General features: G+C 44.1%; 1 protein-coding gene across 8 annotated transcripts in view; it reads left to right on the forward strand.

Moving 5' to 3' along the window:
* Positions 1 to 26,038, forward strand: part of TERT (telomerase reverse transcriptase) — a 121,868-nt gene that overhangs the window by 28,186 nt on the left and 67,644 nt on the right. The gene's annotated exons all lie outside the window — the stretch shown is intronic.

The following is a 26,038-nucleotide window of genomic DNA, read 5'->3' on the forward strand; positions in this document are numbered from 1 at the left end:
TGGAACTGTCCCCATCCCCCCAGTGGCTGGGGCCAGGGCTGGAGCTGTCAGCCGCAAGGGTTGGAACTGTCCCCATCCCCTCAGTGGCTACGGCTGAGCTGTCCACACCAGTGAGTGATGCTGTCCCCATCCTGCGGCTAGGGCCAGATCTGTGAGCAGCTGAGGCTGGAGCTGTCCTCCTACCCCCAGCGACTGGAGCTGGAGTTGAAGCTGTTTCCCTCCCCACGGCAGAGGCAGGAGCTGTCAATCCCCTCTGTGGTGAGGCTCAGGCTGTCAGTCTCCCCCTGCAGTCAGCCCTTTCCCTTGGTTCTTTTTAGTGAAAGTCTTGGACAGGTCATGGCCTTCCATGAATTTTTGTTTATTGCCCCTGACCTGTCCATGACTTTTACTAAAAAATAACTGTGACAAAATATTAACCCTACTAATGATGCATGATTTGCGGGGGAGGGGTGGGGAGGGCTCAGCTTGTACTTATACATAGTAGAATTTGTTTGTAGCTTTTTCCTCTAAAGCAAAACCAAACATAGGAAATTAAAATAACATTTTAGATTGCAGAATGAAGCACTCCAAAATTTGGAAATTCCAGGTTTACAGTTGCCTACAGTTAAACTTAATTCTTTGTCTTGACACCCTGCCCCACCCTGCAGGGCACATGCACTATGATACAATTATGTGTGATTTAGTGATTATATACTATTATATACTATTTTTTTGCATAGGACCCCTGCCGCATTCAGTACACAGGATGGACATGTGGTGAGGCCAACTTAAGGTTTCTTGTGTAACCTTCAGTCTGGAATTTCTTAATTGTTGAATACTTCAACTTAGCTGCCTAAATAATGTTCTTCTAACATAGTTTTGTTGTTGTATGTAATGTATACAATATTGTTTTAGGGGGTTGGTTTTTCAAATCAGCCATTTTAGTAAAATTTCCAGTGCAATATGGTGAAGTACCAGTGACACCATAGTAGAGGTTGTGCCAGATTCTTCATTTTAGTGGGGCTGATACAGTTACCTAAAAACTGTGTGTGTTTTGGAGTGAGAGAATTAATGAAAAATGATCGTCGTTTGTGAGCTTATCTGATTTTTCTTTTCCTTCAAAATATTGTAGAAAATTCAATTTGAGCTTAGTTATAGTTTTATTCCAAAAAACATTACATGGCAACAGTGTCTTTAGACCCCTTGTAAATTATAATAAAACCATATGAGATATGAAACTTCTTTAGTATATATAGTTTAGAGAAAAGTTTGTTAGAAGTTGCAACATGTTTTATGATCCCCTTGTATGGTTTTAAAAATTAACATTTTGGACACTGATAAGACATGTTAATAATGTCACAACCAAAAGAGTTGTAATACCACAATTGTTGGAGAAAAACAGAGTTCTCACTCCTTCGGTTGGGTGCAGCAAAGTCAGATACTTTATTCTCAAGCAATTGCATAGAGGGAGAGGGCTAAACAGGTCTCTCTACAGGTAAACAATTACAGCAAGCATTTATACTTTTTGTTACATACAATAATGAGCAACAGCTGCATTTTGTTTATACATAGGTCATCCTGATATCTTATTTTTCACATCTATTTAGATTCTAGTCTACATTCCATATTTATCTACACAAGGTCGCAACAACTTCTCACACAGTTCTTTCCCATTTGCCTCACACAATCCTCGCTTCTACAAATCTCGCATTATTAGGCTAACAGCTAGCCTGACTCTTGCTCACAGAAGAGACTGTTTGCATTGAAATCCCCATCAAATCCCTGTCAGTTCTTGCTCTATTTCCACACAAGTTATAATAAAATCTCTTTCTGAATGCTTAAGTTGACAGTGTATTAGAGGTTTATGTTACCACAATAATTGAAGGCTTCAGAAGATGTAACTGTAATACAGTAACTCCTCGCTTAACATTGTAGTTATGTTCCTGAAAAATGCGACTTTAAGCGAAACGATGTTAAGCAAATCCGATTTCCGCATAAAAATTAATGTAAATAGGGGGGGCTAGGTTCCAGGGACATTTTTTTCACCAGACAAAAGACTATATTACACACACACACACACACACACACACACACACACACACAGAGTATTAGTTTTAAACAAACAATTTAATACTGTCAAGTATCAGAGGGGTAGCCGTGTTAGTCTGAATCTGTAAAAAGCAACAGAGGGTCCTGTGGCACCTTTAAGACTAACAGAAGTATTGGGAGCATAAGCTTTTGTGGGTAAGAACCTCACTTCTTCAGATGCCACGAAAGCTTATGCTCCCAATACTTCTGTTAGTCTTAAAGGTGCCACAGGACCCTCTGTTGCAATTTAATACTGGTACACAGCTATGATGATTTTGAAGCTTGGTTGAGGTGGTGAAGTCAGAGGGTGGGATATTTCCCAGGAAATGCCTTGCTGCTAAATGATGAACTAGCAATTGGCTGAGCCCTCAAGGATTAACTCGTTGTTAATGTAGCCTCACACTCTACAAGGCAGCAGGAATGGAGGGAGGGGAGACAGCATGGCAGACAGAGACACACACCCTGTATGTGGGGGAGAGAGAGAGATGTGCATTGCTCCTTTAAGTACGCTGACCCCACTCTAAGTACACTGCCTTTTTAAGTAGATCAGCAAGCTGAGATGGCAGCTGCTGCCAGGAAGCTCCCTCCGTCCTGAGCCCTGTCATGTGTCCCCCTGCTCTATGGAAGATGGGGTAAGCAGGGTGAAAGAGCAGGGGGAAGGGGGACACCCTGACATTAGCCCCCCTCTCCTCCTCACCCCACACAGCAAGAAGGAGGCTCCAGGGAGCAGCTTCAAGGCAGAGGGCAGGAGCAGCACATGGCAGTGGGGGGAGGGACAGCTGAACTGCCGGCAATTGATAGCTGGGAGGCTTGCCGCACAGGGAATTTAGGGGAACGGGGAGCTGATAGAGGGCTGCCGGTCCACCCTGGTTCCAAGCCCCCACCAGCTAGCTGTAATGGACCGCTCTTCCTGCAAGCAGTGGACAAAGCAGGCGGCTGCCAAGCGATGTTATAAGGGAGCATTGCACAACTTGAAACGAACATGTTCTCTAATTGATCAGCAACGTAACAATGAAACAATGTTAACTGGGTTGACTTTAAGTGAGGAGTTACTGTATATTTTAACCCTATCTGGCTCTTTGTCTCTCTGGAGTGACTACATAACACATGGAGATTTCTGAGTCTGCTGCTGCCTTGTACTTCCATATATTTTAAGGCTAGAAGGGACCATTAGGTCATCTGTTGTTAAGTGCAGAGGGCTGGAATGTCACTGGCTCAGTAATGCTGTTCAGGCTGCTCAGTGCTGCCATCCTTGGAGCTCCACTGTTATCAGTATTAGCAGATACTGCAGCCTGCTAATTCAGCAAACCTCATTGTTACTCATAAAGAAAGACCACAGGCACAGTTTGGTGACAGTGGCACTCAGACAGGTTTACTGCCCTCAAGGTACAGTCCTAGTGCAAACAACTGGGATAAACAACTTACATACCATCTTTCGTGTTTCATGGCATCTGTTTGTTACTTCTCCTTGTTCCTGATATCTTGGACAAAACATCCCTATTAATTATTTTGTCAAACCATCTTATCTTGTACTAGTTTGGGATATATCTGTAATAGCTGGAATATATTTATCTAACTATCTAGTGCCTAGTACCCTAGCAACAGTGTTGCCAAGTTCATGTACCAGACAGTGAACTTGTGAGCATCTGCTTTAATACATGGCCTGACTTTGGTTCAGGCCTCAGATCTCGCACCAGCCCTAATGTTCTAGGCTCTCTCTCGCTACTACATCATCTAGTCTGATCTATATAATACAGGGCATGGAATTTCACTCATTTACTTGAGCCCACTAAGTTTTGTATGGTCCTTGTTCTTTAGCTGAAGGAGTAGGGACATATGCATTTAGATATTGTGTTTCTTTGTTCAGTCCACATAAAAGCAGCTACTAGGGGTATCATGACAAGTCAGGGCCCAAGTGAGGATTTGAACTGATGGGAGGGGGGGAGTGTAAACATAATTTATTGTCATACATGTATGGCTATGCCTACAAGGTGTGGTTAGATGTTTGGCTACGTGTGTGTATTCCCTCTGTGTGCCGCCCCAGCCCTGCACAGACAGCTGGCACGGCAAACCTCGAGCAAACCGCCCAATGACCACAAGCTCCGTTAAGGGATAAAGGCACCCAGCCAGGTTTATTGTCGACGAAGCACGATATTAGTATCCCACAGACTCTACTGGACCACTAATACATGTATGCCCGTAACAATGGACCAGCTCAGTGAATAGCGGGACTTTCTGTTCCTCCCTAAGCTAGACAAAGATACTCTCTCTGAGATACATCTTTATACCCTGATGCAAACAAGTTAGTACTGCCCGTCTGACATAGTTACTGCCCTCTAATGTGGCTAGTTATCACCGATCACCTTGTACATGTTGGTTTGAACAAAACATCTCTTTTACATACTGTCATCCTGACCTTATCTTTTAGGAGGGGTCAGTGTGTTCCTGTTATCCTTGGGGAATGTTTCTGTACCATCCTTGATATCGGGATGTTCTGGTACCACATGATATCAGCATGTGTTTGCGTGAGCACTCTGTGACTAGCACTTCTTAGGAATGTGTATTTCTGCAATATCAGTCCAATTCTTGCCAAATTCTGTGAGCAGCTCCTGCCTCATACCAGGCCTCTGATACAAGGGCTTATGTCTCAGGCTCTCTTCCTACTACACAAGGTAGAGTCAAGGTTGTTTGGGTGCTTTTCTTATCTTAACAAATTTAAGTTTCTTTTCAGTGTAACATTAACTCTGACTTTACTGGGTTTATAATGCATGGTTCAGCAATAATTCCACCATCCTTGTAATGACTTTTACTCTAAAACTATTGATACATACTCTCAGCTTTAATCCATTTTAAGATAGTCTTTTGTCTGGGAATTTCTTGTATTATTACTATTATTATGAAAACTTTTATACATGAACACAAAACAAAAAATAGAAAGAAAATTCTACCATGTGACATTTCTAATGATTTGAAAATACATCATATTGGCCTTAAATCAATTTCTTTCTTAAAAAATAGCTATTTAAAAGCAGATTCACTGGTATGCCAAAGTAGTCAGTGTGCACCAGTTATGCTAGGTTTACAGCTACTTTGGGTATGTCTATACTTACCTCCGGGTTCGGCGGTAAGCAATCGATCTTCTGGGATCGATTTATCGCGTCTTGTCTAGACGCGATAAATCGATCCTGGAAGTGCTCGCCGTCGACACCGGTACTCCTGCTCCGCGAGAGGAGTACGCGGAGTCAACGGGGGAGCCTGCCTGCTGCGTGTGGACCCGCAGTAAGTACCTTGTAGTTCGAACTAAGATACTTCGACTTCAGCTACGTTATTCCCGTAGTTGAAGTTGCGTATCTTAGTTCGAACTGGGGGGTTAGTGTGGACCAGCCCTTAGAATCACCAGAGTAGGTAAAACATCTGAAGCATATTGGTGAATCTGACCTTTAACTTGCATTGACTTATTGAGACTGTTGCTATTTGAAGAGGGGAGCAGGGGAGCCTGATTGCTGAGTCCTGATGTCTGTGAAATGCAGTGAAACTGAGGGTGCAGTGCCATTGGGACACTGATACCCAAACTACCTTGCCACTATGGATTCTTTACCTAGCTCAACTGTATTTTATATAATCTACTAATGAGAACTCTTGACATATGTCTAGTCTCCCTCATATTACTGAGTTGATATGAAAAAAATAGTTGCATGCAAATTAGCAAATTGTGATATCACAATTAAACCTGAGTGAAGAATAGATTTTTATTTTTATTTTATTCACTGGCAATTCTAAAAAAAGTACGTAAAATTTCAGGTCAAGTGCAATGTTTCATTTAGATTTGGAGCATTTTTTGTTTTTGTTTTGAAATTTCCTTCAGTTTATTTATTTTTTTTAAAATCCAAAAATCATTTTGAACTAAAAATCAATATGTTTCATTTAGAAAATGTCAAAACAAAACACTGACTTTTTCAGCATTTGTGTTTTTTACATAAACAATTCAGCAAAACATTCATGAAATGTTTGTGTCACAAAATCTGCATTTTGTTGGTGAAAAAGAGTTTCAGCCAAAAAATTTCTCTCAACCCCTAAGTGAGGCCATTGTGACTAGAGCTATTTGAGCTGTTGATCTGAATCTGTCTGCATTCTATATAATCATAACATTGAGATATAACAGCTGATAATGACTTAGCCATCAAGCCTTAATTAAGTTTCAGATATAGTCTATGTAGAAATTTTGAAGTATCTCTTATTAAGTTTGAAGTGTCTCTTATGACACTAAACTGGGAGGAGTGGTAGATACGCTGGAGGGTAGGGATAGGATACAGAGGGACCTAGACAAATTAGAGGATTGGGCCAAAAGAAACCTGTTGAGGTTCAACAAGGACAAGTGCAGAGTCCTGCACTTAGGACGGAAGAATCCCATGCACTGTTACACACTAGGGACCGAATGGCTAGGAAGCAGTTCTGCAGAAAAGGACCTAGGGGTTACAGTGGACGAGAAGCTGGATATGAGTCAACAGTGTGCCCTTGTTGCCAAGAAGGCTAATGGCATTTTAGAATGTATAAGTAGGGGCATTGCCAGCAGATCGAGGGACGTGATCCCTTCCCCTCTATTCGACATTGGTGAGGCCTCACCTGGAGTACTGTGTCCAGTTTTTGGCCCCACACTACAAGAAGGATGTGGAAAAATTGGAAAGAGTCCAGCGGAGGGCAACAAAAATGATTAGGGGGCTGGAGCACATGACTTATGAGGAGAAGGTGAGGGAACTGGGCTTGTTTAGTCTGCAGAAGAGAAGAATGAGGGGGGATCTGATAGCTGCTTTCAACTACCTGAAAGGGGGTTCCAAAGAGGATGGATCTAGACTGTTCAGTGGTACCTGATGACAGAACAAGGAGTAATGGTCTCAAGTTGCAGTTGGGGAGGTTTAGGTTGGATATTAGGAAAAACTTTTTCACTAGGAAGATGGTGAAGCACTGGAATGGGTTACCTAGGGAGGTGGTGGAATCTCCTTCCTTAGAGGTTTTTAAGGTCAGGCTTGACAAAGCCCTGGCTGGGATGATTTAGTTGGGAATTGGTCCTGCTTTGAGCAGGGGGTTGGACTAGATGACCTCCTGAGGTCCCTTCCAACCCTGATATTCTATGATTCTGTGATTAAGAAAATTTGGAACAAAGACTAAAATTTAGCATCTGTGTCAAAGGGGACCCAATTTTACATTAATTTTAATTTATAAACTAAAGGATTTACCTGTAATTTCTCAGATATTCCATTCATATTCAGAATAAATGCTGTAAATTTCATAGTTTCCAAGGCCAGAAGGGACCACTGTGATCATCTAATGTGACCTCCTGTTTAACACAGGCCATAGAGTGTCCCCAAAATAATTCCTAGAACAGCTTTTAGAAAAAACATCCAATCTTGATTTAAAAATGACAACCCTCGGTACGTTTAACGACTATAACTGTTAAACACTTATGCCTTGTTTCCAGTTTAATTCTTGTCTAGCTTTAACTTTCAGCCAATGGATTGTGTTACACCTATCTCTCCTAGATTGAAGAACCTATTATTAAATATTTTTTCCCCATCTAGGTACTTATTGATTGTAATCAATTCACCCCTTAACCTTTTTAAGCTAAATAGATTGAGCTCTTTGAGTCTATCACAATAAGGCATGTTGTCTAATCCTTTTATTATTCTAGAGACTATTATATGAATTCGCTCCAATTTTTCAACATCTTTCCTGAATTGTGGATGCCAGAACTGGGCACAATATTCCAGCAGCAGTCACACCAATTCCAAATACAGAGGTAAAATAACCTCTCTACTTCTATTCGAGATTCCCCTGTTTATGTGCATCCAAGGATCACATTAGCCCTTTTAGCTACAGAGTCGTACTGGGAACTCATGGTCAGCTGATTATCCACCATGACCCCTCAATCTTTTTCAGAGTCTCTGTTTCCCAGGGTAGAGTTCCCTATCATGTAAGTATGGCCTACATTCTTTGTTCCTAGATGTATACATTTACAGGTGTATTAAAATATATATTGTTTGCTTGCATCCAGTTTACCAACCAATTGAGATTGCTCTGTATTACTGGTGCTCTTCATTATTTACCACTCCTCCAATTTTTGTCATCTGCAAACTTTATCATTGATGATTTTATTTTTTCTTTTAGGTCATTAATACAAATGTTTAAATAGCATAGGGTCAAAAACAGATCCTTGCAGGACCCCACTAGGAGCACACCCACTCAACAATGATTCCCCATTTACAGTTAAATTTTCAGACCTATCATTTAGCCAGCTTTTAATCTATTTAATACTAATTTTATATAATTCTAGTATTTTTAATCAAACTGTCATGCAGTACCAAGTCAAATACCTTACAGAAAAAAGACTGAATATATTACATCAACACAATTACCTTTGTCAATCAAACTTGTCATCTCATTAAAAAAAAAAAAAAGATACCAAATTAGTTTGACAGGGTCTGTTTTCCATATACCCATGTTCCTTTAATTCTTTATTAATCAAATCTCATATCCACTGCTCCAAGTTTAATACTGGATACTATTTTTTATGCAAAGCAAAGAGGTTTAATCCTTGCCTTATATGCAAAATAGAACTCAGTTTTAGCTACAAGGTTGCAACCAGTGCTTCCAAAATGTAGCCTTATAAGACTACCAGATTTTCTGTTCTTTTTTGCAATACTTCTTTATGTAGAATCTTATCTTGGAGGTTTATCTGGATACCACTTCCAGAGGCAAATCTCATTGAAGCTGCTTTTAGTGAGATGAAGTTAATAGAATTCCTTTAAAGAGTAAAGGGACCTAGACAAATTAGAGGATTGAGCCAAAAGAAATCTGATGAGGTTCAACAAGGACAAGTTCTGAATCCCATGCACTGCTACAGACTAGGGACTGAGTGGCTAGGCAGCAGTTCTGCAGAAAAGGACCTAGGGGTTACAGTGGACAAGAAGCTGGATATGAGTCGACAGTGTGCCCATGTTGCCAAGAAGGCTAATGGCATTTTGGGCTGTATAAGTAGGGGCATTGCCAGTAGATCGAGGGACATGATCATTCCCCTCTATTCGACATTGGTGAGGCCTCATCTGGAGTACTGTGTCCAATTTTGGGCCCCACACTACAAGAAGGATGTGGAAAAATTGGAAAGAGTCCAGCAGAGGGCAACAAAAATGAGTAGGGGGCTGGAGCACATGACTTATGAGGAGAGGCTGAAGGAACTGGGCTTGTTTAGTCTGCAGAAGAGAAGAATGAGGGGGGATTTGATAGCTGCTTTCAACTACCTGAAAGGGGGTTCCAAAGAGGATGGATCTAGACTGTTCTCAGTGGTACCAGATGATAGAACAAGGAGTAACGGTCTCAAGTTGCAATGGAGGAGGTTTAGGTTGGATATTAGGAAAAACTTTTTCACTAGGAGGATGGTAAAGCACTGAAGTGGGTTACTTAGGGAGGTGGTGGAATCTCCTTCCTTAGAGGTTTTTAAGGTCAGGCTTGACAAAGCCCTGGCTGGGATGATTTAGTTGGGGATTGGTCCTGCTGTGAGCAGGGGGTTGGACTAGATGACTTCCTGAGGTCCCTTCCAACCCTGATATTCTGTGATTCTATGATTATAAAGAAATGATCAGCTCTCAATAAGGCAATATCCTCACACATTCTGGGAATTACTGGGAAGCTTAAGGCACCACACCTTGGAATTTTCAGGCTTGGTAAACTCTTCAGTTCTTTACCTAATTTTGTTCCAGTGGGGACCCAGAACCTCATTCAGGCTTTTCCACTAGATAATGATATCTTGCCAATCCATGAGTCCATTCACCAAGGGTTAAACCCTTTTTCGGTGACAGTTACCTAACCAACAAATGGGCTCTAAAAAAAGAAGAAGGATGACTCATGGAGTTTCAGAATGTCCCTTTTATAAACTCCTTTAAAATTTGTAATCTGTTCCTGCAGAAACTTCTATTTGGAGAGTATATATTATAGTCCCCACCACCGACAGGCTCTTATTTCCAGATTCCTTGTGTTTGCCAAGCATATCAGAGGTTTCCACCTATTTCTGGATCTCTACTTTAAATTTGTCAGTAAGGCACTCTCTTTAGTTTTGATTGAAGTGTCAGCTGTCCTGCTCCAGGAGTGTAGTACTCTGACTTTGGGCTTGTCTGCATGACCCTGCATTTCTTACTCTGCCGGGTTGTGAATTGCAGTACACACCAAAGTGGTGCGCTGTAACTGCCCCATGTGGAGGCTGTGGTGTGAACTAAAAAGTGCTTAGTTCACGATAATGTAGTCCTTTTAGGACTATGTTAACGCAAACTAGGCACCTTGTAGTTGACAGCAGCAGCGTCCACATGGGGCAGTTAGACTCATAGACTTTAAGGTCAGAAGGGACCATTATGATCATCTAGTCTGACCTCCCACATGATGCAGGCCACAAAAGCTGACCCACCCACTCCTGGAATAATTCTTTCCCTTGACTCAGCTGTTGAAGTCCCCAGATCGTGAGTTAGAGACTTCAAGTCGCAGAGAATCCTCCAGCAAGCGACCCCTGCCCCATGCTGCGGAGGAAGGCGAAAAACCTCCAGGGCCTCTGCCAATCTACCCTGGAGGAAAATTCCTTCCCGACCCCAAATATGGTGATCAGCAGAACCCCGAGCATGCGGGCAAGATTCTCCAGCCAGACCCGTATTGACCATTGATACTAATTACCAGCGATGGCACGTTATTGACCTATTGACTAAAATCACGTTATCCCATCAAACCATCCCCTCCATAAACTTATCAAGCTTAATCTTAAAGCCAGAGAGGTCTTTCGCCCCCACTGTTTCCCTCGGAAGGCTGTTCCAGAACTTCACCCCTCTGACGGTTAGAAACCGTTGTCTAATTTCAAGCCTAAACTTCCTGACGGCCAGTTTATATCCATTTGTTCTCGTGTCCACATTAGTACTGAGCTGAAATAATTCCTCTCCCTCCCTGGTATTTATCCCTCTGATATATTTAAAGAGAGCAATCATATCCCCTCTCAGCCTTCTTTTGGTTAGGGTAAACAAACCGAGCTCCTCGAGTCTCCTTTCATACGACAGGTTTTCCATTCCTCGGATCATCCTAGTGGCCCTTCTCTGTACCCGTTCCAGTTTGAGTTCATCCTTTTTAAACATGGGAGACCAGAACTGCACACAGTACTCCAAATGAGGTCTCACCAGTGCCTTGTATAACGGAAGCAGCACCTCCTTATCCCTACTAGAAATACCTCGCCTAATGCATCCCAAGACCGCATTAGCTTTTTTCACGGCCACGTCACATTGCCGACTCATAGTCATCCTGCGATCAACCAGGACTCCGAGGTCCTTCTCCTCCTCCGTTACTTCCAACCGATGCGTCCCCAGCTTATAACTAAAATTCTTGTTAGTCATCCCTAAATGCATCCCCGTACACGTCTCACTATTAAATTTCATCCTATTACTATTACTCCAGTTTACAAGGTCATCCAAGTCTCCCTGTAGGATATCCCGATCCTTTACAGCGCAGCACTTTTGTGCATGCTGCGTTTCACACCCCCGTAGTCTAGACTGTGATGTAGTGTAGACATAGCCTTTCTCTGCTTCATTTATACAGCCATACATCCTATGCTTCTATCCAGCACTATTCCAAGTAATGACCCTAGGTCTTTCTTCTGCACTAGGAGCAAGACTGAGGCAGGCATGCAAGTATACAGTGTAACTGGATGATCTTTTAGCAAGTTTCAACATTCAACGTCTTAGTGCTTCATATACAGCAGTCTGTCAGGTTCTTGAACAGCAAGGCGTCAACATCAACCACCAGAAGCTCCTTCCTAGTACATTTCAAAGAGCTCCTTCATCTTCAAATATCTTCATTTCCACCCCAAAGTTGAAAATTTTAGACCAGAGTAAGTTAAATTTCATGTTTAAATAAATTGGGGGTTGCTGCTCTGATTGTAGTGGTGTGGTGGGGACTCTGAGGAGGGATAGCACTAATGGGGAGCAGTGTCACATAATTCCAAGGTCTTTGCAACATGCGCTAAATCTAATGTGCCATCTTAGCCATGGCTGCTTAGTTAGACTTCTTTTGTTTTGTTCTAACCTGTTAATTTTAAGTTTCAAAACCAGTTGGATTCTGGGTCATATACCAGTCAGGGTCATTCGATCAGGCCTGCTTATCTAGAAGGCAATGCAAGTTTACTGGGTTAACTGCTGAGAACTGGAAAGAGAAGAATGGAAATTCAATCCGAAAATATTTGAGCAAATACAGATGGTATCTGCCCCAGGGAATGGGGTGAAGGGTCTGTTTGTATCCCATTCCAAAAGACCTTAGTCTCTGTTCTTCTTTGAGTGATGGTCCCTATTGTATTTCATTGTGGGTTATACATGTGCACCATGTGTCTGGAGCCAGAGAATTTGAAAGCACTGCCTGTTGGTCCGTGCATGTGTCCTGGCTTACCTCATGCCTGCATCTGAGGGATAAAGGGCTGGGCAGATGGATCACCTCTCCACTTCCTTCTCTCCGTCGCACCTCACAGGACATTTTTGCTCTCCTGAATCCAGAATCCCCTCCTCCATTGGGTGCCTCAGTCTCCAGGGAGATAATATCAAACTCCTTCCAGTGGTTGATTCCCTCGGAGGTATCACCCGTCCCATATGTGGAATACATTTCCCCTCCACTGGCACTGATGGTACTGCTACTGGAACTGGAATCAGCCTTCTCTTCGTTGGGAGATTCTGAACCATGCAATGAACCTTTCTTCCCCTATCCTATGTGTCCTCCACTGCCCAAAAGACCTGCACCGGTTTGCAATCAACCTCTGCCTCATCTAACTTAGTCACTGGTACCCGTGCCATGGGGGCCCCTGTGACCACTTATTGACCCCTCCTACTGGTTGTACTGGGGGCCTTGGGACCAGTACTCCCCTGTAGTTTTGATCAAATCTGCCAGGGAGTTACCCCTTGCTTTCCCTCTAGTGGGCTGCTCAGATCTGCCCCCAGATCCAGTGGAGGAGGAGGAGGGGGAACATTACACTCTGGATCAGAAAGTTCAGCTGGAAGAAGAAAGAGTGCCATCTTCATCCTTGGATGAAGAGGTGACTCCTACATCTCTCCCCTCCAAAAAGACTTCAGGCAGTTCCAGAACCTTCTCCCCAGAGTTGCTGGAGAGCTTCAGATTCCTCTTGAGGAGTTCCAGGACTCCAAGCACAAACTCTTAGACATTCTCCACTCATCCAGACTCAACAGAATAGCTCTCCCCATTCATGAAGCTAGGACAGTTTGGCACACACTTGCCCCCTGCACTCCTACCCCCAAAAGAGTGGAGAAGCATTATTATGTGCTAGCCAAAGGAGGGGAATGTTTGCTTTCTCACCCTGCTCCCAACTCACAGGTAGTCCATGCTGCTTCTAAAACAGCTAGATAGCAACATCCCCAGTCAATCCTGCTGACAAAGAGGGCAAATGCCTGGATCTGCTAGTGAGAAAGATCATCTCATCATCCAGCCTCCAGTTCAGGATAGCCAATTATCAGGTGCTAATTGCTAAATACAATTTCTTGAATTAGACCAAATTTCATAGAATATCAGGGTTGGAAGGGACCTCAGGAGGTCATCTAGTCCAACGCCCTGCTCAAAGGGGGACCAATTCCCAGAAAGATTTTTGCCCCAGATCCCTAAATGGCCCCCTCAAGAATTGAACTCACAACCCTGGGTTTAGGAGGCCAATGCTCAAACCACTGAGCTATCCCTCCTTGTGGAGTTTACTGACAGCTTTCCGCAGCAGGACAGAGCTCTGATAGATGTAGGCATTCTGCACTCCAATCTGCAGTCGATGCTGCTGATACCTCTAGATCTATGGCTACTGCCATTGTCATGCACAGGGAGTCATGGCTCCATGTGTCAGGATTCCCTAGGAGGGGCCAGAATGCCATCAAATACCTCCTATTTGATGAATTGCAACTCTTCAACCAGAAGACTGATGAGTCCCTCCATACTCTGAAGGACTCCAGGGCTACCCTCTGCTCGCTGGGGATATACACTGCTGCCCCAAGAGGAAGTTTCACCACCCATTGTTCAGCTCTAGACATATGACTTAGTAGTTTTTCCATCAGAGACCCTATGAACTACCATGGAAGAGACAGATGGTTCAAAAATCCCGCTTCACTGCACCATCTGCAACAGGATCTGCATCTCAATTTCAGCCACCCACTTGACATTATTTTCGATGGAAGCTCGAGAGCCACAAAACATTTAAGCCCAAAAATTCCTGACCCTCACACAACATTTGAGGGTCATCTAGCACTCTTTTTCAACACCTGGAGTCCAATAACAACAGACAAGTGGGTACTGAATGTCATCCACTCTGGCCACACAATAGTGTTTGCATCCCTGCCTCCTCCAAAATCCCCCTCACCATCCCCCCGCCCCTTCAGGACGATTCTCACAAGAGTATTTTCAAACAATAGGTGAACTCCCTTATTGCAGCAAAGAGCAATAGAACACGTCTCTTCTCAATACCAACAAAGTGGGTTTACTCGACGTACTTCCTGGTACCCAAAAAGAGCAGTTGAAGACCTATCATTGACCTCTGTCATCTCAACTGCTTCGTTCGCAGACTCATATTTTGCATGGTCATGTTGGTAGCTATAATCCTATATTTAGAAAAGGGCATGTGGTTCACGGCTCTTGATGTGAAGGATGCCTACTTTCACATACACATTCATCCTACCCAGAGATACTTCCTTAGATTCATGGTGGGCTCTAATCATTTTCAGTACAGAAAACTCCCCTTTAGAATAGAGACTGCCCCCAGAATCTTTTCCAAGATATTTTCTGTAGTAGCAGCCCATGTCAGACGTGATCATCTCATTGTCTTCCCCTACCTCAACAATTGGCTCCTTGTCACCAAGTCCTGCTAGGAAGCCTATATGTCAACTTTCATGATGCTACATCTCCTTTCTTCACTGGGTGCCAAAACACTGATAAATCTGTTTTCACCCCCACAATCTCTGTACTTCATCGGGGCAACCTTGAATTCTATCGCTGCAAGAGTGTACCTGCCCCAGGACAGATTCCAGTCCATGAATAATATCATAGCTTACATCATAAACAATCCTTGAGTGCTGGTTAAGTCATGTCTGTTTCTCCTAGGTCAGATGGCCTCATGCACCTATGTCACTCCATTTGCAGGACTCTGCCTTCATTGCCTTCAAACATGGCTGCAGTCAGTATACTCTCCAAACCGCCATTCCATGAATGTCATGGTTTTCTCTGCTATGGTGGACAAATCCTCATCATGGGCATCCCCTTTCTCCCTTCCTCTCTGAACAGGACCATTATTACAAACGCATTCCTATTAGGTTGGAGAGCCCACATGAACATCCACATGGCACAAGGTACCTGGATGTCTCAAGAGTCCAGAATGCACATCAATATCCTGGAGTTGCGAGCAGTCTGGAAGGCCTGCAAGTCCTTTCTTCCATTCATCCATGCCCACCATGTTCTTATGTCAGACTGTTTTCTACATCAGCAAGCAGAGAGAAATGAGATTGGCCTCCCTTTTGTGCAGAAGCAGTCAGCCTCTGGAACTGGTGTATCAGCAACCTCTGGAACTACCTTCCAGAGAAGCAAAACGTGCTTGCAGACTCCCTCAGTAGACATTTTGCAGTTAATTATGAGTGGGAGCTCCATGACTCAGTGCTGTGCAATATTTTTGCACTATGGGGAACTCCAACCAGGGATCTGTTTGCCTCTCAAGCTAACAGGAAATGCACCACATATTTCTCCAGAGAAGACCTAGGTTGCCACTCCCAGGACAACACTCTGCTTTTTATTTGGTTGGATTATGCCTTCTCTCCACTACTGCTCCTGCCATGAGTTCTATGCAAAATACAGCAGGACAGTTCTGGTCTCCAAACCTCCTGTGCATGGCATCCCAACCACCAATCATCCTCCCAACATTTCTTCATCTGGAAAGCTCCTGACCCAGTGGAACAACAAGATCCACATTCACTCCACCTCCGGGCACGGTACATAAGAATGGCCATATGGGGTCAGACCAAAGGTCCATTTAGCCCATTATCCTGTCTTAAAACAGTGGCCAATGCTAGGTGCTTCAGAGGGAATGAACAGAACAGTTAATCATCAAGTGACCCATCTCCTGTTGCCCATTCCCAGCTTCTGGGAAACAGAGGCTAGGGACACCATCCCCTGCCCATCCTGGCTAGTAGCCATTGAGGGACCGATCCTCCATGAACGTATCTAGTTCTTTTTTGAACCCTTTTTTGAACCCTTGTCCTTCATAACATCCTCTGGCAAAGAATTCCACAGGTTGACTGTGCGTTGTATGAAGAAATTCTTCCTTTTGTTTGTTTTAAACCTGCTGCCTATTAATTTCATTTGGTGACCCCTAGTTCTTGTGTTATGAGAAGGAGTAAATAACACTTTCTTATTTACTTTCTCCACACCAGTCATGATTTTATAGACCTTTATCATATCCCCCCCCCTTAGTCGTCTCTTTTCCAAGCTGAAAAGTCTCAGTCTTATTAATCTCTCCTCATATGGATGCTGTTCCATACCCCTAATCATTTTTGTTGTCCTTCTCTGTGTACCTTTTCCAATTCCAGTATATCTTTTTTTTTTTTTTTTTTTGAGATGGGGTGACCAGATCTGCATGGAGTATTCATGATGTGGGCGTACCATGAATTTATATAGAGGCAATATGATATTTTCTATCTTATTATCTATCCTTTTCCTAATGATTACCAACAAATACCAAATACAAATGGTATGTGAATGGGTATCATCCTTAGAACGTTCATGCTCCATAGCCATACAAGGCATCCTCTTTAATAGTAGAAAGGACTCTAGAAAATGTTACCTAGCTAAAGGGAAGCACTTTTCTTCTTGGGCACATCAAAGAGGCTTTCTCCCAGAAACTACAGATATTCCTCTCATCTTGGACTATCTCTATCTTTGAATACATCAGGTTTTTACATCAGCTCATTGGGAGTCCACTTGGCAGTTATTACTGCATACCATCCACCTCAGGGCTACTCGGTCTTCACACATCCATTGACCAATAGATTCTGGAAAGGCCTAATAAGAACCTTCCCATCTATTCTGAAGCCTACTCCCCAGTGGAACATAAACCTTGTTCTCTCAGTACTCAGAAGCCTCACTCCCCGCCCCCCCACCCCCCCAAACCTTTTGCTTCTTGCTCCATATCTCTCCTTTTCATGAAGGTCACTTTCATTGTAGCAGTCACCTCAGCTAGAAGGGCTGGCAAACTTGGAGTGATGGTGGCAGATTCTCCATACACTGTATTCCGTAAGGATAAGGTTTCTTTGCATCTGCACCCCAAATTCACCCCCAGGTAGTTTCAGAATTTCACTGTAACCTATCAGTTCACTTACCTCTGTTCTTCCCAAAACTGCATGCTTCTGCAGATGAACAAAGACTCCACTCCTAATTGTTTGGTGGGCCTTCGTCTTTTACCTGCATGGAACAAAAGCAAACAGGAAATCCCTGAGACTGTTTGTTGCTGTAGCAGAAAGAGTCAGAGAGCACATGATCTTCACACAGAGAATCTCCGATTGGCTCTCTGGCTGTGTTCTACTCCCGTTTGCTATCAAACCTTCCCCTCTGCCCATGGGGTAAGAGCTCATTCCACCAGAGCACAAGCAACTATGGCACAACTATGGCATCTCTTCAGGAGGCACCCCTATTGGACATCCATAAAGCAGTCATGTGGGGCTCTGTTCACACATTTGCAAGACATTATGCCCTGGTGCAGGACTCTTCTGCTGATTGTCTCCTTTGGGATGGTGGTACTCCACTCAGCCCTACCGTCTACTTCCTTGCATCCTCCTCCTACTTAGGTACTGCTTGTCAGTCACCCACAGTGGAATACAATAGGGACCGTCACTCAAAGAAGGGGAGGAGGTTACTTACCTGTAACTGTAGAATCTTCGAGATGAGTGGCCTCTATCTATATTCCACTACCCACCCTCCTTCCCCTCTGCTTTGAATCGTATCGAAGTGGTTAGTCTGCTCTGCCCTTTATCCCCTCAGACAGAGGCACAAGGTGAGCCGGAGCGCATGTGTGGACCATGGGACACTACTCTCAAATTCTCAGAATCCGGATGCATGGTGTGCATGCATAATCCATAGTGGAATACAGATAGGGACCACACATCTCAAAGAACCTCCAGTTACAGGTAAGTAACCTCCTCTTCCCATCATGATATCCACATGTTCGCAGATATGGAAGATAGTTTGACTCTCATTTCCCTGCATGCTTTTTTCCTTATTCCCTCTGAGAGACAGAAAAGTGTGCAAGGATCATGTATTCATCACTAGCATTAGTGACCCTGATTATGCAGGCTAATGCATGTGCCAATGGACTAACTATGGATTGTCTTCAATTTCAAGGACCTCTTCCTCTAGGGTCCATGTACTTACTCTGATTTCCATTGGTTGAAGCTGTCCACCTGGAACCAGAACAGTTGAATCTCCTAAAGCATGCCTTATTCCTGGGAAATTGTGGTATTTCTGCTAACGTCTAGGAAAGATTTCATGTCATGCTTTTGATAGAGTTGATTCTTCATTTAGTGGACACTTTGGAGTATAGCTTGGGAGGTATTGAAAAGGTCAGAAAATTAGTTTCTTAAAGGTTCAAGTTTTTGATCTTGTAATAAACCTCATTCTATTTTATTAAATCCTCATATCTCTCACTTCCTTAAAGCCATTGTTAAGCCTGCCTTGAAGCCAGTGTTCTGGAGCAGCCACGTGTCATCACACAGCCATTGAAACAGTGCCTTTGACTTTCTGTAGGAAGCTCTCATGAAAGTTTGATTTTAATCCTTGTCAGAAGTATCTCTATTTTGTAACCTTCAGTCTCTCTTCTGATAATTAAATTACTGAGGGAGTCAATTAGCTGGAAGCTCTTTCATTAAAGTACCATTCATACAGCTTTTTCCTGAAAAGATAGTCCTCAGGCCAGTTCTACACTTCATACCTAAAGGCAATAGACTTTTACTGGAACCAGTCAACTACATTGCTTTTATTTAGTTCTAAGTCCAGATATGGTCTAAAAAGGAAATTGCATATGTTGGCTGTGATGAGAGCAACTATCTGTAATTCTGTTTTCATAGAGCAAAATAGTGGGGAAGGCGAGGGGTGTGTGTGTGTGTGTGTGTGTGAGAGAGAGAGAGAGAGAGAGAGAGAGAGAGAGAGAGAGACAACGTTTCAAGGCAGTCAAGATGCTTACTTTCAGATGAATACAACATGCCATATTCCAGGCTGTTAGGGAGCTTGTGATTTAGCTGATCTGGGTCACTTGCTCTACCAAGGCTACAACAACATCCAGAGGCTGGGGGGAAGTATAGGGCCTCTTCTGATGAAATATACTGAGTTGCAACTTGATCTTTGGTTTGCTTCTTTACAAGATAGATAAACTGGTATCATCTGACAGAGCATTTAGGAGTTGGAGTAGTTAATTTTGCTCTTAGTTCTACTCAGTGAAACCATTTTAATTAAGAAATACTGAATTGAGTCCAAAAGTAAAATCTGTAGGCCTTGGAGGGCCTTTGTGCATTCCCATTTGTAGGATATGGTGCCCCCTTGTGTTGAGTCACAGATCCTCTACCAAAGCCATGTTAGTTAGGATTGCATAAGCTCCCCTAATGATGATTAAGATCAGCACCTAAGTGTATATAAAGGATTGTGGCCCTCACCTGTTTCAGTTTCTTCTCTTCCGTAGTAAAGAGTGTTATGAACCTCTCTAGTGGTTAGTTTAGTTTAGTCAGTGTCAGCCCTTTCCCTCTGAGAAAAAAGAGGGCTCCCTTCTGGCTTGGAGACTGCACAACTATCATGGCTATAACTATAACACAGAGGCTAAAAAGGACTATAAGCTCTGGACCACCTGTTGTTCTACAGACCTGAAACTGGACATTCGTGCACACTGTTTAGTATGTTTGGGTGAGGACTGCAGCCTGTTACAGAGCTCAGTCTGTAAGGCCTGTCTAGAACACACTGGTAACAGCAACTTAAATTGAGAGCACCTGACTGGGGACGTGCTAAAACCTACAGCCTTTGCAACATTCAATTAGGCTGATAATGTGGGCCCTCACTGACCCATGTCAGCACCAAGCCCTCCTCCACTAAGTGGGCAAAACCTCACCTGCTGAATTCCAAGTTGTTACTGTCTTTGACACCAACATCTAGAAAGGGCTTGGACACTGGATCTTCAAAGGCCTTGCTATGATCAGCACCTTCTTAAGTTCGGGAATTGTCCTTGGCACTGAGAGTTGTCACCAATGTCAAAATGTGCACACGTGCTCTGAGTTCACTGGACTGAAGGGGAAGTGGCTACATCAGCAGCTCAATCCTTTTTACTACCAGGCACTCTGCTGCCATAGCATTGTTCTTCCTTTCAAGATGCCAGAGAAGAAACAAGATCTGACTTGAATGAGACAGTTCGGATAAAGAGACCCCAACTAATCCTAGGGAAGCTTGAACAAAGAAACAACTCAACCCTCCAAGCGCCAGTGGCACTACAAAAGAGCCCATGTTCACCAATGCATATTCCATATGTGCACTGGGCATTGCTGAGACCAAAGGGTCATCTATTGTATCAGACTTCTGAGACTCCACTATCAGCATTTGACTTTACTTTCAATTTGCAGGCTGTTTGATCTCTGAAAAGCCAGGGAAAAGAACCTTTCCAGCCTCCTCCACAGTCTATCACCTCATTTCACCAAACACCCCTTCAGTCCCAGATGATTAAGGGGACTTTCTACATTGACCCAAGCAAAATGTGTTGTAGCCTGCACTACAGAACATGGTAAAAGCCTCTTTGATCTGGCTCAGTTGAGACCATCAGGCCCACCATCATTGGCCTCAGTATGTTTACCATGCTTGGTTACATTCACTACTCTTCCCTCTCAGCTCCTGGCGCCTTTGTCACAATGTCCAACCCTGCTGGCACCAAACCTGGCCCTGCCAGCACCACCTCAGCCCATGCTACCGCCTGAGCAACCAATGGTCTTGCCTAGATCCTGTTGGCTCTGGCACCAGTTTTGCTACTGCTACCAACACTGCTACTTGCAGCTCCAGGTAACCAGACGCCTACAAACCTGGATACCATTGGAGATGTTTACATGAATGATGATGATGATGATATCCCTGCAGATTACATTCTGACTAGTGGAACATCACCAGATGAGAACATTACATCCCCACCAGGTGAATTCCACTAGCTTCAAGAACGGCTGAACAGGATGGTGAATAGACTCAGCTGTACACTCCTGAGGCGCCAACTGCAAACTTGGTCCTTTATTTCACATCTTTCGGCCAAAAACTGAAGGTTAAAATTTCCTATCCGCTTACTGTGTCTATTTGATTCAGCTGGAAATGTCTGGCTTTACACCCTCATCATCATCGTCAGCAGTCTTCAGTAGATACAATAGGCTGTATCTGGTTCCTAATCAGGACTTTTCCTTCTTTCCTTACCACTCCAATGCTAAGTTCCTGATGGTTGCAGCAGCTGTCAAGAAATCAGAGCACAAAGACCTCTCACTCCTCTTTTGTGACTGAGAGAGGATGCAGACTGAACTGTGTCAGCATTAAGGCATGTTTCTCTGGGTCTGCCTTTTATCAAGGAATGCTAGCACATTACCAATATGGCCTGTGGGAAGCTACATTGCCCATCTTGGATTTGGTCCCTGAGGGAAAAGAAATAGCTGGTGAAAGATCTAGCCTCAGAAGGAAAGATTGCAGCTTCTGACCCTTTATGGACTTCAGCCAGCTTATGACACTTCTGCCTGCTGGGATCTCCTGTGAAGAGACACTTCTGGTTGAGAACATGAGGCCTTACTCCTGAGATGCATGGCCTAATAGAGGACTTGCCTTTTGATGGAAGAGACATTTTCAGTGAGAGAATTTACAAGACTCTCAGGAGCTTGAAGTCCACAAGCTACCATAAGGTCCTTTTGGTTCAGCTCAGACTTCTCAAGGACTCACCGTTGTACACTTCCTTCAGATACTACAGACTAGCTTTGTCAACCAGATGTGCCTGTGCACCTTATAGAAAGCCATGGCCAGCATCTCACCCAGTTTATTCTCTGAAATAGCAAGGGAAGCAGAAGACCCATTGCATTGGCTCCACCCACATTGCTGCATTTGCCTCTAAATTGCAGGTTTGACATTATGATTGAGAGCCACATATCAGCATCCTGCACACTATACCCTTTCTCTACAGCCTCTTTATTGTGTGTGTGTGTGTGTAGGGGTCATCTGCAAAGCCTTGTATGAGATCACATTGTATCACTGGGTATGTCAGAGTTACTCCATTGAATTCATCCCTAGAACATCTCCTAACCTCGCCTTTCCCAATCCTTTTCCAGGATCCTTCTCATGAGACCTCTTCTTGAAGAGTTGTCAGCTGCCTCCAATCCAAGGAAGCAAGAGAGGAGGTTCCTCGGAAGTTTCTGAGGAAGAGCTTCTACTCAATACTTTGTGATCCACAAGAAAGGAAACTGCCTCTACCCAATCCTATACATGAGAAGACAGAACAGATATGTAAAGACCTTGTAAGTTCAGAATGCTCTCTGTAGATATAACCATCCCCTCCCTGTCCCAAGAAGACGGATATTCAGCTCTCGATCTCAAAGTTTCTTACTTCCAGATAGGCATTATCTGCAAAAAATACCTGTCTTTTTACATTGAGAACAAATACTTTCAATACACATTTATCCTCTTTGGCCTGTCAACTGTGCTTAGAATATTCACAGTGTCTGGCAGTAGCATCAGCACAGCTGAGAAAACAAGGGGTGCACTGTGTTTCCCTGCTTGGATGACAGGTTCCTCAAGGCCAGTTCATGTCAGGAGCTCCTTCACTCAATAACTCTAATTTGTCACTGGTTTCATGTGCTAGGGTTGGAAAGCAGCTGGAAAAATCACACCTGGTCCCGTGTCAAAAGAGAATATTGACCATAGGAAGAGTTTTCCTCCCAGAAGAGTGATTTCTTCAGATACTACAAGCTGTACAGATCCTTTAGCATCAGCTATGCCAAAAACCAAGGTTCACCCTCAGATTTGTCAGGTGCGTGATCATGATCTCTACATTTGATACTCCATGCAAGGCTTCACCAGAGACCCTTATAACATTAGCTGGCACAAGTGCACATCCCAAACAAGGACAGAGCAGAGGCATATGACTATCCCATCAGAGGTGTTGCAAAAGCTCTCTTGGTGGAAGCCTACAGAGACTGAATTAGCAGGAATATTAATCAGCCGTCCAACTCCAATTGCACTGGTCACAAAAGACTCATCCATGCTCAACTGGAAAGCTCACTTTCAGGGTGTGCTATCTTAGGATCTGTGGAATTCACAAAAACTCAGACAACATGACAGCATCCTGGCACTTTGGGACATACACTGAACACAAATCCTTTCTGTGATGCTGGTCAGCTCATGCCAAGGCCCCAGGCCTCAATGAACACTGACAAATGCATAGCTGGAAACCAGTTTGGCTTACTTATGGGTTAGTATAGTTAAAATAGCTATTAGTGTTTATAGGAATATGTTCAATGTTTAGACTTTATGGAATACTTGTAGGATGCTGCATTTATTAATCCTACTTATAATATGTGTAGTCCCTGGTATAAAGTTATATTGAGTGTTTGCATTGTAAACCTCTGTAATTGTGTAACTCACCAAACAGGAAAATCAGCATTAAGGTAAAGTACTTGTCCTGCAGACAAGATGCCTCATTGAAGGTAAATGAGGAATTGTGTTCCATCAGAGGACAGAGACATTGATTGCATTCCTCACTCCCTCCCTGGAGGGGAGACCTGCACATGAACTTATCCCATTGGCTTGGAATTTGGGGTGAAACCGATAAAAATCCCTGACAAGGAGATACTGAGATTTTTATGCTATCTGGACTCTGAAGGGCAAAGATCCCTAAACATAAGCATCCCCATGCTGCTTGGCATGGGTCAGCCCTAAAGGACATACAGACTTCTACAATAAGCAGCTCCATATTATCTTCTTAGACTGTAACTCATTTGTGTGTGTGTTTCCTGTTTTAACCTTGTAAATAACTCTCATTTCTTTTCTTAATTAATAAATCTTTAGGTAGTTTATTACAGGATTGGCTACAGGTGTTGTCTTTGGTTTGAGAGCTGAATACAATTGACCTGCGATAAGTGACTGGTCCTTTGACACTGGGAGTAATCTGGATATTGTTGTGATTTTTGGTGTAAAGTGACCATCTATCACATAGTCCAGCTTGCCTGGGTGTCAAGATAGACTGTAAAACCCAAAGGGACTGTCTGTGACTCCATGGTAAGACTGTTATAGTGCTTTAGGAGTTCACACTTGTTACTGGGTTGCTGAAATCTAATTACAGAATATACAGCCAATTTGGAGTTTCTGCCCTGCTTTTTGACAGTCTGCCCTGAGGTTGGCACTCTGTCGTGAGCCACTCCAGACAGCGTGACACTTCCTGCCCTCTCAGGGCAAATGGTTTAGATCTCTGATGTACAAAAGTGCTTGCATGCAATATCTGAAAGATGCTCTTTTTCAGGGCTCACTCTGCCTGTACCATCCATGCTCTAGTAGAGGGAACTGACAGAACAAAGAATAAAAATCTTCAAGAGGAATTCTTGGAACCTACCTTTTGATCAGTGGAAAAAAGTGTGATAGCCTATCCTTAGATGGCCAGACCTGAGATGTGTTTGTTATGAGAAATGAAAAATTACAGAATGCTAAGCAACAAAACTAATTTTACTTTTTCATTGTTTGTTTGTTTTCCAAACTATGATATTAGTTTGTTCAAAGTTTAAATATTTTTCACTCTTAAATGAATTCAAAACTGTTTTTAACCAATTACACTATACATTTGACTGTTCTAAACCAAACGTTGTGCTGCAGCCTCTAAACTTACATTACAGACCACTAGTTACTGAATTACCTGATTTGGATTTATGCCTGCAAGTTTAGAGGACAGGTTGAAACTAGCTGAAAAGTTCCTTTCCAGCATAATTTGAAATTATAAGGTAAATAGAGAGTCATATTCTTCTTTTATGTACTCTTGTGCAACTCCTTCCATTGATTTTTGTTCATCAAAATTGTATCATTATCAAATAGAATAGGGGTCGGCAACCTACGGCACGTGTGAGCCGATTTTGCCTGGCACGCGGCTGCCAGCCAGGGTCCTGGCCGCCGGCCCCGCTCAGCCCGCTGCCGGCTGAGTGAACGGAACCCCAGGCCGGCAGGAGGCTGAGCGGGGCCGGCGGCCGGGACCCCAGACCAGCGGCAGGCGCGCCCCCTGGCTCCCCACTCACCGCGCTCGGGTTCTGCGGCTCCCGGGAGAGTGGGGAGCCAGGGAGCCCACGGGGACCACCGCCTGCATGCATCCGCTGCAGGCGGCTGGGAGCCGCAGCCTGGGCAGGCGTGCCCCCCGGCACCCCCCTCACTGCACTTGGGTTCTGCGGCTCCCGGAAGTGTGAGCCGCCACTGCCCCTCCCGGAGCTCCCCCCTCCCGCTGCCTCAGCACTCTGTGGGGGAGGGGCTGTGCGCGCGGCAGCCCAGTAGCATGTTTTGCCTCCATGTGGAGCCAGCGTCTGACCGGCATGGTGAGGGGAGTACTGGAGGGCAGTCAGGGAGCAGGGGGAGGGTTGGAAGGGTTGGGAGTTCTGGGGATCCTGTCAGAGGGCGGGGAGTGGTTGGATGGGGCGTGGGAGTCCCGGGGGTCTGTCTGGGGGTGTGGATAAGGGTTGGGGCAGTCAGGGGACAGGTAGGGGGCAGGGTCCTAGGGGGGCAGTTAGGGTGAGGGGGTCTCAGGAGGGGGCAGTCAGGGGACCAGGAGCAGGGAGGCTTAGGTAGGGGGTGGGGTTCTGGGAGGCAGTTAGGGGCAGGGGTCCCAGGAGGGAGCAGTCAGGGGACAAGGAGCGGGGGGGGGGGG

The sequence above is a fragment of the Terrapene carolina genome, unplaced genomic scaffold (genome assembly GCF_002925995.2).
Source record: "Terrapene carolina triunguis isolate 2854851 unplaced genomic scaffold, T_m_triunguis-2.0 Scaffold613, whole genome shotgun sequence".
Classification (NCBI taxonomy): domain Eukaryota; kingdom Metazoa; phylum Chordata; order Testudines; family Emydidae; genus Terrapene; species Terrapene triunguis.